This window comes from Elephas maximus, chromosome 9 (genome assembly GCF_024166365.1).
Source record: "Elephas maximus indicus isolate mEleMax1 chromosome 9, mEleMax1 primary haplotype, whole genome shotgun sequence".
NCBI lineage: Eukaryota > Metazoa > Chordata > Mammalia > Proboscidea > Elephantidae > Elephas > Elephas maximus.
This window is the reverse complement of record NC_064827.1, coordinates 105,038,119-105,053,585: the sequence shown is the minus strand read 5'-3', so window position 1 is coordinate 105,053,585 and position 15,467 is coordinate 105,038,119. Positions and strand designations below refer to the sequence as shown.

At 40.6% G+C, this 15,467-nt stretch overlaps 1 long non-coding RNA gene across 2 annotated transcripts; it reads left to right on the top strand.

Moving 5' to 3' along the window:
• Positions 1-1,512: 1,512 nt before the first annotated feature.
• LOC126082615 (uncharacterized) lies at positions 1,513-14,516 on the top strand. 2 transcript variants are annotated; one of them, XR_007518587.1, is made up of 3 exons: positions 1,513-1,776; positions 5,031-5,121; positions 8,451-14,516. It is a non-coding gene; the product is annotated as an uncharacterized LOC126082615 (long non-coding RNA). The 2 variants fall into 2 exon arrangements; XR_007518586.1 differs by having other exon boundaries at positions 5,027-5,121.
• The last annotated feature ends 951 nt before the right edge of the window (positions 14,517-15,467 follow it).

Below are 15,467 nucleotides of genomic sequence, written 5' to 3'. Positions count from 1 at the left end.
AATGCACAAAGTTTGGGGGAAGTGAGCAATAAGGACTTGTAACACAAAACCGGTGGCCAAACTGAGCGAAGAGGAAGAATGTGGGTGAATGGGTGTTTTGTTCAGTACTACATTTCTTCATGGCTTGGGGTATTCAGATCTGTTAGTGTGCTTAGTGCCCCATTGTGCTCAGCTTTAATACACTGGGGAAAAGGACATATTAGTCCATAGAACTCCTGATATACTTAACATTTTTCCATTATTTATCAGTCAGATACATAGTGGTTTCTGTTATAAAAATATGCACGTGGCCGAACTCACTGGACTGTGTTTATGTTCAGGCCTGAGCGGGTTATGTTTGAGATCAAGGGAATTTACAAGAGAATTGGATATTGGATATTGACCAACGAGAGCTCATATGATGTCTATTCAACTTTTTTTTCACAGAATTTTCTCTCCTCTTACCTAGAAGAGAAACTTACACCACCTCTTCGTATGGACTTATATTTAGTACTCTATCGTAAAAGAAATGACTTCTCTCTTTTTAAAAAGCATTAAATTTATAAGAAGATGAATTAAAATAGTTTAAAGAAGGCTAGTTAAAATTTTCAGAGCAAATAGATCCAGACTATCGCTTGGATAAAGGAGGGATATTTGGCTTCCTAATTTCTCTTGTTTAGTCACCACTGACGGGGGAAATTGTTATCCCGGAGGCAACTAGATATGTTAGGAAAAACTAAATCTAAGCTATATTTTTAAAAGCCGTTTTGAGGGCTGGCAAAATCGCAGACATGTTTGCTGTTTTTGGTTCAGTTTTTTGCAGAGCACTTTGTCTATGAACTTCAAAATCTAAGTGTAGTTCAGGGCAGACTAAATCTGCACAATATGTTTCTGATTATTTGTATATAACTCAGCAAAATGGTATTTGGTAAGAGTTATTTATTTTTTTCCATCTCTTTAATTTTCATTGAGCCTCACGAATTTTTTTCCATTTCCTTTTCTTGGCTTCAGTTTAATGAATATCCTTTTCATGGGCAATAAAATATTTGCATTTTGAGAGGCTCAAATTTTGTCAGAACATCGATGTTCCCAAAGTGGGACACGATGCATTTCCCCGAAGGAATTTCGGGGTTGTTTAGAGCTGGATGTGGGACTGGGAAATCTTGTACTGCTTCTATGATTTCTTGACTTGCTTTTCTGTTGGTAGTTCCTAAAACTGATATGGTTGCTTTGGTATTACGAACCACCAAGAACAACAAAAAACAAGTCTCCCGTCCTTACCAACCCCTTTCTTCCTGTCACAAATGCACAAACCCAAGCTCCAGAAACCACTTTTAAAAAGAGTAGCACTAAAGCAAGTTTAAAGAATCTGAAGTATTTTTCATGGGCTAAATAAGTGAAGAGAGAATTTATGATCTGTCAACTTCGAGATAGTATTAAAGTCTGTTGAACTTATTTTTTCTCCTTAATTCTTCTTGATGTTTTCTTTTATCTAGTTTTCCAAGCATGCTGCTTTCTTCCTAAGTGAACTCATCAGCTCTTCCAGATTTAGCGAAGCTGACGGTTTGTCAGGAGAGCCTTACTCCCAGGCTGCTGGCTTGTCTGGCTGGCCTCAGCGGGAACCCAGGGGAAGACAGCTGGTATCCGAGGAGACTCAGGAGGGTCCATTCCCTTCAGTGAGGTCCAGGCAGGGCAGTGGGGTGCTAACAGCCTTAATCCACAGGAGGCAGGACTCTGGAGGTGGCTCCTGGGCATCAGCTGTCCCTGACAACTTCTTCAGGAGCTTGCAGAATATTGGTGAGTTCAAGGGGAATTGAGATCTGGGCAAAAAGTAAGCAGACAAAAAAAGTGGAGGGGACATTTTTTCATTGCTTAAAGTGATCAAACCCTGCCAGTGAAAAGCAACCACAGAACATATTGCCTGTGGATAAAGCCTACACTCCCAAGCTGAAATCTTGACTCTACTGGCTTTATTTACATGCACTTTCTACCTTTAATTTATGATAAGGTTTGCCTGGAGGTAGACTGCCTTTTCTTCAGCCTCCAGCAATGCAGATTACCTCAATTACATAAAATTAGTAACTTGTTTGGTTAACAGAATCATGGCCTGGGGTGGATTGGTAGGTTAAAAAAACAAATAAAACAACAACAACAAAACCCCAAACAAAAAAGCAGGAGGAATATAATTATATAAAATCCAATCCAAGAATAGGCTTTATTTTTTTTACAATGGTTTTATCGAGATATAGTTCATATAGCATAAAATTCACCCTTTTAAACTGTACAATTAAGTGTTTTTCAATATATTCACAGAGCTGCACAACCATCAAAAAAGATAAGAACAGTTACCAGCTAGTGGATTCCGACTTATGGAGACCCAATGTGTTTCAGAGTAGAATGGTGCTCCGTAGAGTTCTCAGTGGCTGCAATCTTTCAGAAGTAGATTGCCAGGCCTATCTTCTAAGATGCCTCTGGGTGGATTTGAACCAGCAACTTTTTGGTTAGTAGCAGAGTGCTTAACTATTTGTGCCATTTGGGGATTCCTATGCAACCATAGCCTCTATCTAATTTCAGAACATTTTTATCACTCCACAGAGAAACCCCATACCCATCAGCAGACACTTCCCATTCCTTCCTTCTCCCAGCCCCTGATGGCCACTGATAAAATTAGTATACTTCCTGTCTTTACAGATTTTCCTATTCTGGACATTTCGTATAAGCGGAAGCATACAATATGTGGCCTTTTATGACTGGCTTCTTTCACTTAACATGATGTTTTCAGGGTTCATCCATGTTGTAGCATGAGTCAATACTTCACTCTTTTTTATTGCCAAGTAATATTCCATTGTACGTGCCTATCACATTTTGCTAATCCATTCAACAGTTGATGGACAATTGCGAACATTTTTGGCTCTCATGAAAAATGCTGCTATGAATATTCATGTACAACTTTCTGTGTGGACATATGTTTTCATTTCTCTTGGGGATATATCTAGGAGTGGAATTGCTAGGTCATATGGTAATCCTATATTTAACCTTTTGAGGAACTGCTAGACTGTTTTCCAAAGTGGCTGCACCATTTTACAATCTTACCAGCAATATGTGAGGGTCCCCATTTCTTCACATCCTTGTCAACACTTGTCATCGTTTCATTCTCTTATTTTAGCCATCCCAGTGGATGTGAAGTGGTATCTCATTGTGGTTTTGATTTGCATTTTCCTCACGGCTAATGATGCTAAGCATCTTTTCATGTGCTATTGGCCACTTCATACCTTCTTTGAAGAAATGTCTATTCAAATCTTTACCCATTTTTAAGTTGTGTTGTCTTTTTATTGTTGAGTTGTAACATTTCATTATATATTCTGGATACAAGTTTCTTATCAGATATATGATTTGCAAATATTTTCTTCCATCCTATGGCTTATCTTTTCACTTTTTTGGTGGAACTTTTTGAGTTATGAAAGTTCTTATTTTGATAAAGTTCAACTTATCTATTTTTCCTTTGGTAACTTGTCATTTTTGGTGTCATACAGGAGAAAATATTGCCTAACCCAAAGTCATAAAGATATACTCTTACTTTTCTTCTATGAGTTTTGCAGTTTTAGCTCTTACATTTGGACCTTTGATTCATTTTGAATTAATTTTTGTATATGGTGTGAGGTAGGGGTCCAATCACATTCTTTTGCATATGGATATTCAGTAATCCCAACATCATTTACCAAAATGGGTATTCTTTCCCCATTGAATTGTCTTTCCACCTTTGTTGAAAATCAGCTGACCATAGATGTATAATTTTTATTTCTGGACTTTCCATTCTATTCCACTGTTCTACATGTGTATCTTTTTGCCAGTACCACACTATCTTGATTATTGTAGTGCTGTAGTTCATTTGTAAGAAATTTATAGTACATTTGTAAAAACTTGGGAAGTATGAGTTCTCCAACTTTATTCTTCTTTTTCAAAATAACTTTGGTTATTTGAAATCTGGTGCATTTGCATGTAAATATTAGGATCAACTTATCAATTTCTGCCAAAAGACACCTGGGATTTTGATAATGAAGAATAGGATTTGATTTGAAATGAGAACAGTGGAGAAAGATCACAAGTCAATCACTGCTATTAAATTTATTTAAGAAAAAACAACAAAAATATCTGAAGTGTGTGTATATTGGGTAGAGAGGGCGAGTAAACTGTAGAGCATGTTTAGAACCAGGGTGATCTGGATGCCTCTTCTGGGTGCCCCAATTGCTAATTACTAATAAGATTTGGGTAAATTATAACTTTTTCTGTTTCCTCACTTGCAAAATTGAAATAATGATGGGTACCTTGTAGAGTGATTGTAAGGACCAAGGTAGGTAACTTCTTTTTTAAGCTCCTGGCACCATGCCTGGTACATAGCTGCCAGTGGATATTAACAATGATTATTGTTATCGGACATTTTCCTCTTCAGAAGAGACTTAGAAGAAATGAGATCTAATTACACAGATTATGATATAAAAGAGAACTTTTGGCATCAAAGTGTGAATACCTTATTAAAAGAAGACTTGGCTTCTTCCTATAATGGAAACTAAATGAGCTGCTGGATGGCCACAGGGTGGAGGCATTTTAAAGGTGACTGCTGCCTGAAAAGAGAAGAATATGCTAGACCTGTTGTTTTCAATGTGTGATCTGAGGTCTGTGAGGTCAAAGCTATTTTTCATAATAGTACTAAGCTATTATTTGACTTTTTCACTTTCATTCTCTCAGAGTGTACAGCGGAGTTTTCCAGTGGCTACACAATGTGTGATGATGTCGTTGCTCTGACAGCCAATGGAATATGTGCTTGTGTTTTTTATGCTTTAGACTTCTTTTTATTTTGATATCAAATACCAAATATTAAATAATATAAATAGACATAACCCTTATGAGCAGAAATTCTTTGGAGTCCTCAATGATTTTAAAAGTGTAAAAAGTTTCTAAGACCAAAAGATTCTGAGACTTGCTAAGTGGCAGGGCCAGGATTTGAACCCATCATCAGGATTTGAATCTATTACACCTTGTTTTCAAGGAAGGCTCTGAAGATTCTGTAGCTTTGGAGACTCAGAAGACATTCAACTTCACAGTGAACCCCAGCTCTGGGACCCGAGGAGTCGAAAGTCTGAGGTATGCACCAACCACACTTTTAGGAGCCAATTTTGGATTATGAATTTTTAGCTAGTTGATTGAAACCAAAAGTGGAGGCCAAGATTGTATCCATAATATTCCCAGAGATCTTACCTCAACACTCCCTGCTTTTTTAAAGAGGAGTTGTTGGCTGCCTTTTGTCCTTTTACCTCCTTAGATTTATGGGATTTTAACTGCATGGTTTTTTAACTGCAGCCTGGGAGTGCCGGCCAGCAGAGCTGGGGGCTGATTAATCACGCGCTCTGCATGTGAAAGTCAGGCGAGAGAGTAGGAAGCCAGGAAGGATACAATAGGGCTTCCCCTCAGGACTCTGGTGCCTTTTGGTGCCAGTGTCTCTCTCCACTTTTCACATTTAAGAAGCAAAAGAGGACAGGGATGGCAACATGAGGGGAGGGGGGATGTTACAGTCACTGTGTAGGTAGGTAGGTAGGTAGGTAGGTAGGTAGGTAGGTAGGTAGGTAGGAAGGAAGGAAGGAAGGAAGGAAGGAAGGAAGGAAGGAAGGAAGGAAGGAAGGAAGGAAGGAAGGAAGGAAGGAAGGAAGGAAGGAAGGAAGGAAGGAAGGAAGGAAGGAAGGAAGGAAGGAAGGAAGGAAGGAAGGAAGGAAGGAAGGAAGGAAGGAAGGAAGGAAGGAAGGAAGGGGAAAAGAATCCCAACATTTATATATTGTGAAAAATCCCTAATTTAGATTTATAAAATATTATGGCTGTCTGAAATTTACTTAATTTCCATCAGTAAAAAATTCTGCCCCACCGGAATTTTCAGGCGATGAGCAAGTCCACCTTTGTTGGGCGCCTCCCCTCCTTCCCCCCTTTCCCGATGAGGAAACTAAAGGCCCGAGAATTTGAGTGATCTGCTTGGGAGTCCGCAGCGGGCTCACAGCGCGGCCACCATGCTATTTTCCTTTCTCCGTGTGTTGCAGATTTCTGTGTTTTAAGGACCAGGGAAAATTAAAAAGAAAAAGAGGGAGTATTTAACATAGAATTGCCAACTTTTTATTTTAACAAGTAAAGACGTTAAGAAACCATAGCCACTATCTGATGTCAGCACTCCTCAGAAAAGAAACGGCGCTTTACGTATATTTTGAAGTCTTTTGAGTGGTGTAAATTTAGCTCTGTGCAATACTTTCTGTATTTTCCTGCTTGTCTTATTTTAAGGCAGGCTGGGGTAAACTTTGTCAATGAGAGCTCTCAGTCCTCCAAGCCGATATTTGGCAGCTGTTGAGCTACTCTTTTAATCCATGAAGCAGGTGGATCAGAGCCCTTCCATAGTCTGTTTTTAGGGGGTGAGGGTGAGCCCCACTTTCAGATCATGTGATTTTTTTTACCAGTTATAATCAAGTTGATTCTGATTCGTGGTGCACAGTAGAACTGATCCACAGGGTTTTCAATGGCTGATTTTTTGGAAGTAGATTGCTAGGCGTTTCTTGCGAGGTGCCTCTGGGTAGACTTGAACTTCCAGCCTTTTGATTAGCAGCTGAGTGTGTTAACTGTTTGCAGCATCCAGGGGCCCCTAGATTCTCATCAGCTCCACTTCAATGGCACTGACAGGCAGCCTGGAACCCCAGCCAGGTAGATGCTGCCCTGGTGGGATCCAGGCCTGGCTTCACGAAGGCTCTCAGAGGGTCGCTGCAGCTCACCCCTGGGGGCTCAGTTTACAAGCAGTAGAATTCACACCTGCTATTCAAATGACCCGAGCCCTGGTGGTGCAGCAGTTAAGTAATACAGCCTTCAAACCCACCTGCTGCTTCTATGGGGCAGTTCTACTCTGTTCTCTAAGGTCGCTATGGGTCAGAATTGACTGGATGGCAACGGATATTCAAATGATGAAGGAAAACCAATTTCTAGAAAAAGACAATCTATTTGGTAAAGTAGATGGTCAGTGAAAATGAGGGAAGCCCTAAATGAGATGGATTGACACAATAGCTGTGACAACAGACTCAAACACACCAACCAGCATGACAGTGGCTCAAGACTGGGCAATGCTCCGCTCTGTTAGACGCAAGGTGACCATGAGTTTTGTAGCCGACTCTAATGCAACGGCGTGCAAATGATCAGAATCCCTGAGTGGTGCAAATGGTTAACAAGCTCAGCCGCTAACTAAAACGTTGGAGGTTTGAGTCCACCCAGAGGCTCCTCGGAAGAGGGCCTGGTGGCTTACACCTGAAAACTCTGTCGTTGAAAACCCTATGGATCACAGTTCTACTCTGACACTCATGGGGTCACGTGAGTTAGAGGTGACTTGACAGGAAGACAGCAACTGACAGACCTGTCATGGCTTTCCATTTCATCTTCACTTGGATCCCAAACCTCCATTTCCATGATGGAGTAAAAGATTTTGGCCAAAAGTTACATGTCTCTATAAATTGTCTAACTTACCGTGATTAGAGCTCTGAAAGACATCAACATTCTAGTTTTCATTTAAGCTGAACTCAGGCAAAGAGAGAAGGGACCTTACTTGGACCCCTCAGTGACCTCCATAACAATAATCTTTGGCTATCTGCGGTAATTTCGTCGTAAACAGGTGAGATCAGAATGAGTGAATTCGATGGTGCCATGTGTCTGCTGGAGCCCTGGTGGCACAGGGGTTAAGAGCTCGACTACTAACCAAAAGGTTGACAGTTCAAATCTACCACCTGCTCCTTGGAAGCCTTATGGGGCAGTTCTACTCTGTCCTATAGGGTCACTATGAGCTGGAATTGACTCCAGAGCAATGGGTTTGGGTTCTTTTTTTTTTTTGGTTTATGTGTCTGCTATTATAGGCCAAAATGTGAAGATATGCCTCCTCTCAACTTGTCCATTTACTCCTAAGTCTCAGAAAAAAGAAGACCCCAAGGTTAAAATGTCCACCAGACTAGTAGGAGAACCAAGAGTGAGCTGTTGACTAGTAAGGTGATCAAAAGTCACACTTCCAAATCCTGGAGTATTTTTAGAAACTCTTAGGCCTTCTGGGGGGTTTGCGAAGTCTGAATTAAAGTGTGACTTTGGAGAATTTCCTAGAGAAGTGATTGGAATCCAGGAGGCTGTTAACTTTTACCTACTTGCCCAGGACATTAATTTCTAGACACCACTTCAGACCTAGGGAGTGGTCCTCTTGTTTACTGTAGTGCTCTCCACCTCTCTGCCTTAACTTCCCTTATCTGGAATGATTTTGGAAGCTCTTGGATCAGTCTAGTCTTTTTGGAGGCTGTTGAGGGTCTGTTGTGCCTTGGAGTGACAATGGGAGTGTCATTAGGGTTAAGGATACTATCAAATTAAACCATGCTAATAAATATTTCCTGAGCATCTACAATATTGTCACCTTGTTGCAGGTAATGGCACAGGAAAAAGTGGCAACGAATTTTGATGAGTCCTTGGAAAGGGTCAAATTATCAACATAAAGAGAAATGAAGCCTGATTTCTTTTGGTAGGAATCTTAGATTTTTTGAACAGCCTTGCGAGGTAAGTGCCGTTATCTCCATTTTACTGAAGCTCAGAGAGATGAGGCGTCTTGCCCAAGGTCACGTGGCTAGTAAGTGGCAGACTGCGGTATACCAGGTCTAATTCCAAAGCTGATTATACTGTGGCTCCCTGGTTGGCACAGACAGTTATGTTCTCTACTACTAGCTGAAAATTTGGTGGTTTGAACCCAACCAGAGGTACCTTGGAAGCCAAGCCTGGCAATCTGCTTCTGAGAGGCCACAGACATGAAACCCCTATGGAGCACAGTTCTACTCTGCACACACAAAATCTCCATGAGTCGGAATCGACTTGAGGGCAACTGCCAACAACAATGATTCCCAACTGCCTTGGTTAGACTCTGCCAGGAAATAGACCTGCAACCACCAACTCATTTCAAACTCATTGCTCTTTTTAATTTAGCCACTATTTTGTAGCATTTCTGTGGCACATGTTAACCATACCAACCTCATTCCAGCATCCCAGTGACTTGTGCTGGAGAAGGCTGTTCTGAAATGTTTTTCTGTGTGGAGACCCATCTGACAAAGCCTGATTCCACGCACTTAAGGACTGTAGGAAATGCCTCTCTGCTCTGAAGAGCTCCCCCTACAGCCGTGAGTTGGCCAATCATGTTTCCTCCTTGCTGCTAAAAAGGCCCATCAGTTTTGAAGCATGCCTTCCTGAACCACGAATTACAGGTGCAGTTTCAAAAAGGCCTTCAGCAGAACTCGAGGTTCTCAGTCCAATTTTATCCTTGAACTTGGCTTGTGAAACACTGGCCATCACCGAATTAAAAAAGTGAGCTTCGCCACTTTCTAGGCCTTTGGTGTAGAAATGCCTGGCATTTTAATGACTTTCTCTGGCCATTTAGGGATCTGATAGATGTGAAATTTTATAAGGTAAGGACTAGAAACTAATCAGGTTTTCGATGCCAAAATTCCATTAGGCCTGCAATAAAGGATGCAGTCGATATATTTAGCAGATATATTTGGAGGCAAAGAAACCAAGTAAAATTATAAGACCTTTAAAATTTAATGTTTATTCCAGGGACTAATCATTTAGAGCAATGTTCTTAGCGTGACTGGGTAATATGTTTTTCTGCTCTATTTTTCTTCAGAAGCCTAGTTACTTTTCTTTTTTCCCTGGGGCTATAGGGCATTTTTTGCTATTGTAGAAGGTGGGCTCATGGGAATCAATACTGGCTTTTTACAGTCCTTTTTCTAGACCATTTGTTTTTTTGATTCTTTTACCAAAAGCGCTTCAGGGGAGGAAGCAGGTCCCCAGCCAGCCTCATTACCTGCCTGCTTAGTACTTGCCCATCCTCTTTAACTGACATAATAAAGCATTTGGTTTGCTTTGAGTGTATTATTCCAATTGCTATACAGTTGACTCCCACTTATGGCGCCCCCATGTGTGTCAGAGTAGAACTGTGTTCTATGGGATTTTTAATGGCTGAAGTTTTGAAAGTAGATCATCTTTCTTCTGATACTCCTCCAGGTGGACTCTAAATGTCAACCTTTTGATTAACAGCCAAGTGCACCACTCAGGGACTCTGGGTATATTGTTAGCTATTGTATAACTTGGATGGAAGATTGGATTGAGAGAATACGTTGAACATATACATCTACCACCCTTCTAGCCCTTGAAATGATAGAAGAAGTTGCTAAAAATATCTGTGGATACAAGATATTTCAACAACAGGAATCCAGAAAATTTGATATACTCCTAGAATATAAGAGAGTATATGGACAGATTTTCAGAGAAACCAGAGTGTAGAAAACATTAGTCCAAAGCATGTTTAGGAGAAAATCACTGTGGAGGCTCTAGTGATTTCAGTCATACTCCAAGTTCAAAGTCCAGAAACATCCAGAACCTGTGGGCGAACTCAGGAAAATTAATTAAAAGTCTGCATTTGGAACAGCTGGTCCTACTGAATCCTCCTCACCTGCCATTTATGCCAACAAGTAATGTATAGTGGTGTTTGCTTCTGGGAACTGACCTTCAAAGAAAGTTCTTGGAGCTGAGCAGAGCTTGAGGTAACTACAGACCTATACCACTGACATGGACAGCCACAGGGCAGGGAGGGGGAGGGCACTCTGCTCTGGAGGGAAGAAACCCTACTTCCAGAGGAAGCCCCTTTCATTTGGGCAAATGGTAGGAAGGGGAGAAGAGGTGGGGATGGTTTCCTCCCCAACCCCTCATTGCTCCCATCTCATGCTATATAGGACTGTGGTCAGTGGCTTCAGTAAGGAGAGAAGAGGACATTAGAGATTTAGACCTATCCTGCTGCAGAGGAAACCCAAACTAACTACTAACACTAATCAAACAAGTCTCCCATTTATAAAACACAGAGACTATCAAGGCTCACCAGGCATTTGTGGAAAACTAGCAGCATTAAAAAAAGAAAAAAGAGGACAACTGACCCCAGAAGGGACAGATATATTCGGGCAACATGGTATGGGGTTGAACAGATATAATATGATTTTTTTTTTTCTTTTACATTGAGGTATAACTTACATATAGTCAAGTACAGGCATTTTAGGTTCACAACTTGATGACTTTTGCCATAGGTATACACCTTGTAACAACAACCAGATTAAGATATAGAATATTCCTGTCATCTGAGAAGGCTACCTGGTAACCCCTTCCAGTTGATACTCTTTCAAAGGTAACCACTATTCTGACCTTTGTCAACTGTAGATTACTTTTGTGTTTTTTTGAACAAAAATGGAAAATACAATATATATTCTTTTTATGTTCTGGCTTTTTGTGCTCAACATTATGTCTGTGAGGTTTACCTACATCATTGTAGAACAGCCTGACTTGTTCTTTTTTGTTGCTTTGTAATATTCTACTGGATGACTATACTATAATTTTTTTATGCATTTTACTGTGGGTGGATGTGTGAATTGTTCTCAGTTTTTGGCTATAGTGAACAATACTGGTGTGAACATTCCTATAAATGTCTTTTGGTGAATGTAAGCACTCAATTCCAGAAGAATTGCTTGACCATAGGTTATACATTTACTTAACCAGTTTACATTCTTCAAGGAGTGTACCTCATTTCTACACTTAATATTGAGAATCAAGTTGCGTATGGTGGCAGAGCTAACAGACTGTGCTGATGGATTGGATATGGGGTGTGAGGAAAAGACAAGTTAAGGGTGACTCCTTTTTTTGGCCTGAGAGATAAGGTAAGTGGTAGTGTCACTTATGAAGATATGGAAGACTGGGGGAGAAACAGGTTTGGGTTTGGAAGGGGTAGGAAGTCAAGAGTTATATCTTGGCCAGGTTAAGATTAAACCCAAAAACCCACTGCCATCGAGTCGATTCTGACTCATAGTGACCCTATAGGACAGAGTAGAACTGCCCCATAGAGTTTCCGAGGGTGCCTGGCAGATTTGAACTGCCGACCCTTTGGTTAGCAGCTGTAGCACTTAACCACTATGCCACCAGGGTTTCCAATGTTAAGATTAATGCCTATATATCCAAGTGGGTGTGGTGTGTAGGTATTCTGGAACTCATATAACAGCTTTAAGACTGGAAATTTAAATGTGGTCATCATCAGCATGTACATTTCAAAGGAATTTGATGACATTCCTTATGGAGTGGTTATATAAAGAGAAGGGAAAAAAAGGGATTGAGACCTGGTATACTCCAACCTGGAAAATGAGGACGATCCAGCAAAGATAAGAGAGTGAAGTTATCAGTGTGATAGGAAGAAAACCAAGAGAGGGTACTGTCCCCAAGGACAAGTGAAGAAAGCATTTCAGGAAGAAAGGCACGATAAACTATAGTAAATGTGAGTTTAACTAAGATGAGAACTGAAAATTGACCGTTGGATTTGGTCTGATGGACATCACTGGGTTCAGCAGGGGGCGGCTACTTGAAGTTTGATTTGAACACATTTAAGAAAGAATATGAGTGAACTGAGATCATGAGAATTGTCAGCTTTTTTTTTTCTTCCCCTATGGAGTTTTACCATAAAGGAGAGGCAGAGTTGAAGTGGGATATGAGGTCTTTTTTTTTTTTTCATGAGGTCTAGAAAGAGTTTTTTTTTTTTAAAAGACCAGAGATACTAGAGCATTTTGTTCTTATACTGATAGGAATGGTCCAGGAGAGAAATAGAAACTGATGAATCAGGAGAGGGCAGGTAATTACTGCAGCTAGATGTCTGAGTGGATAAAATGAGATTCAGTGACCAAGGGAGAAGGGTTAGATTTAGTTGGAGGCAGAGACAGTCCATCCATTGTACCACGACAGTGGGTCAGTGTTGGGGGAGAGTCATGTGACAATGTTTGGCGGATCTGGCAAAGGGAAGATGGATAGCTCTCTTCGGTTTGCCTCTGTTTTGTCAGTGAAGTATCAGTTGAGGTCATCACCTGAGAATGAAAAAGCAGGGTTGGAAGGATGAGAAGAGAGAAGATGACCAGTAGTCTTCTCAGAGAGTGTATCCATCAGGAAAATATGGTGGGATACTGGTCCACTCAGAGTAAGGACCTACTTGAGATATGTGGTCATAAATTTCAAATGAACTTGGTGTAGATTTGTGATTGTCTTCAACCATATAAAGCTGCATGGGTGCAAGTGAAGAATAAGCTGAAATTTGGGTTTATCCAGGATTGGATTTGTTAAGTGACCATGGGGGAGACCAGAAAGAGGAGTGGGCAGCAGAGTTGAGAATATGTGCACAGAGCGATTAGAAGGACAGGCTGTGGATCTAGATTGAGTAGGGTGGGAAGTGACAAAGGAGTGTGTTCAACTGTCTTGAGGTCCTACTTGGAGTGAAGAATTGTTGAATATGGATACTAGGAAAGAAGGGCTGAAAAGATAGGAGGTGGTGGTCATAGACAGAGAATGAAATGCTTAAATGTGAGATCTTGAAAGTGGTGCAGTTACAGGTAACGGCAAAGTCCAGGACATGACCGTGGAAGTTGCTGTTTGTATGGGGCAGAGGAAGTTACCACCGTAAGCATGGATGAAAAGGAACCCCATTCTAATGGACAAAACAAAAAGCCCAGACCAAACCAACCAACAACAAAATTCCATCGCCACTGCTGTGAAGTACTGCCCTGTGGCAAGGAGCCCTGGTGGTGGTACAGTGGTTAAAATTCTTGGCTGCTAACCAGAAGGTTGGCTGTTCAAACCCACCAGCTGCTCCATAGGAGAAAGATGTGGCACTCCGCTTCCTTAAAGATTTACAGCCTTGGAAACCCTATGGGGCATTTCTACTCTGTCCTGTAGGGTCTCTATGAGTCAGAATCGACTTGACGGCTTTGGGTTTGTTGGTATAATGAGGCATTGGTAGTTTAGTGGTAGGATTCTCACCTTCCATGCCAGAGCCCCAGGTTCGATTCCCAGCTAGTATACCCCATGCATAACCACCAGTCATCTGTCAGCAGAGGCTTGCATGTTGCTATGATGCTGAACAGGTTTTAATGGAGCTTCCAGACTAAGACAAACTAGGAAGAAAGGCCTGGCAATTTGCTTCTGAAAATCAGCCACGGAAAACTCTGTGGATCACAATGGTCCAATCTGCAGCTGATCATGGGAATGATGCAGGACCAGGCAGGATTTTTTTTTCTGTTGTGCCTAGGGTCGCCGTGAGCTGGAGACCAACTCAATGGCAGCTAACAACAACATACGGTTTAACAGAAATGCACTTAAAACAACTTAGAAACATTAAAAATAAAAGAACAGGCAAACACTTGCCAAAAGAAAAGCCAAGCATGACAATGTTAACAGCTGATATAAAGTCCAAGACAAAAAACACTAAATTTGAAAAAGAGTTATCATTTATATTTGGTAAAATTTACGGTGCTCAAAGAAGGTGTAATCGTTATGAATCTATGTTTCTAACAGTGCAGATTTGAAGTATATAAAAGTCAAAATATTAGGAGAAACATAAATTCACAAACATTGATAAGTCAGATACTATCATGGGCACGACTCAAACAGCAGTTAGAAACACACTTATTTTATTTATACAAAACCTTATGCATATATACACCATTTATTCTTATTTTAGAATCTATGAACTTTTTTACGTATAATTTTATTTTGTTGTTATTGTTGAGAATATGCACAGCAAAACATACACCAATTCAACAGTTTCTACATGTTTGGTTTAGTGACATTCGTGATAGTCTTTGAGTTGTGTAACCATTCTCACCCACTTTTTGGAGTTGTTCCTCCCCTATTAACATAAATTCACTCTTCCCTAAGGTACCTATCTAATCTTTCGAGTTGCTGTTGTTGATTTGAACCCATATAGATAGTTCTTAAAAGAGCATAATGCTCAAGGTAAGATATTTTTTACTAGTTAAGCTAAACCATTGTTTGGTTTTAAGAAGACTCCAGGGGATATTTTTGGTTTAAGGTTTAAAGATTACCTCAGGGCTATAGTTTTTTTTTTTTTTTTTTTTTTATAGTTTTAGGGGTTCATGCAACCTTCATGGTTCCCAAAAGTCTGGAGTCCATGAGAATTTTGAAATTCTGTTCTACGTTTTCCTCCTTTCGATCCGGATTCTTCTATGGAATCTTTGGTCAAAATGTTTAGTATTAGTAGCTGGGCACATTCAGTTCTTCTGGTCTCATGGCAAAGGAGGCAGTTGTCCATGGAGAAAGTTAGCCACAAATTCCTATCCTCCTCCTTGTCCTGACTCTCCCTCTTCCTGTTGTTCCAGGTGAATAGAGTCTAATTGTTATGCACTGGATGGCGACTTGCAGGCTTTTAAGACCCCAGGCACTACATATTGAACTAGCAGGTAGAACAGAAGCACTAAACAGGCCAAAGAACTGGGACATCCCATGAAATCATGGCCCTAAACCTCCAAAGCAAGAAACCAAATCCCATGAGATTTTTGGTTGTACATAATCAGCTTCAGCAA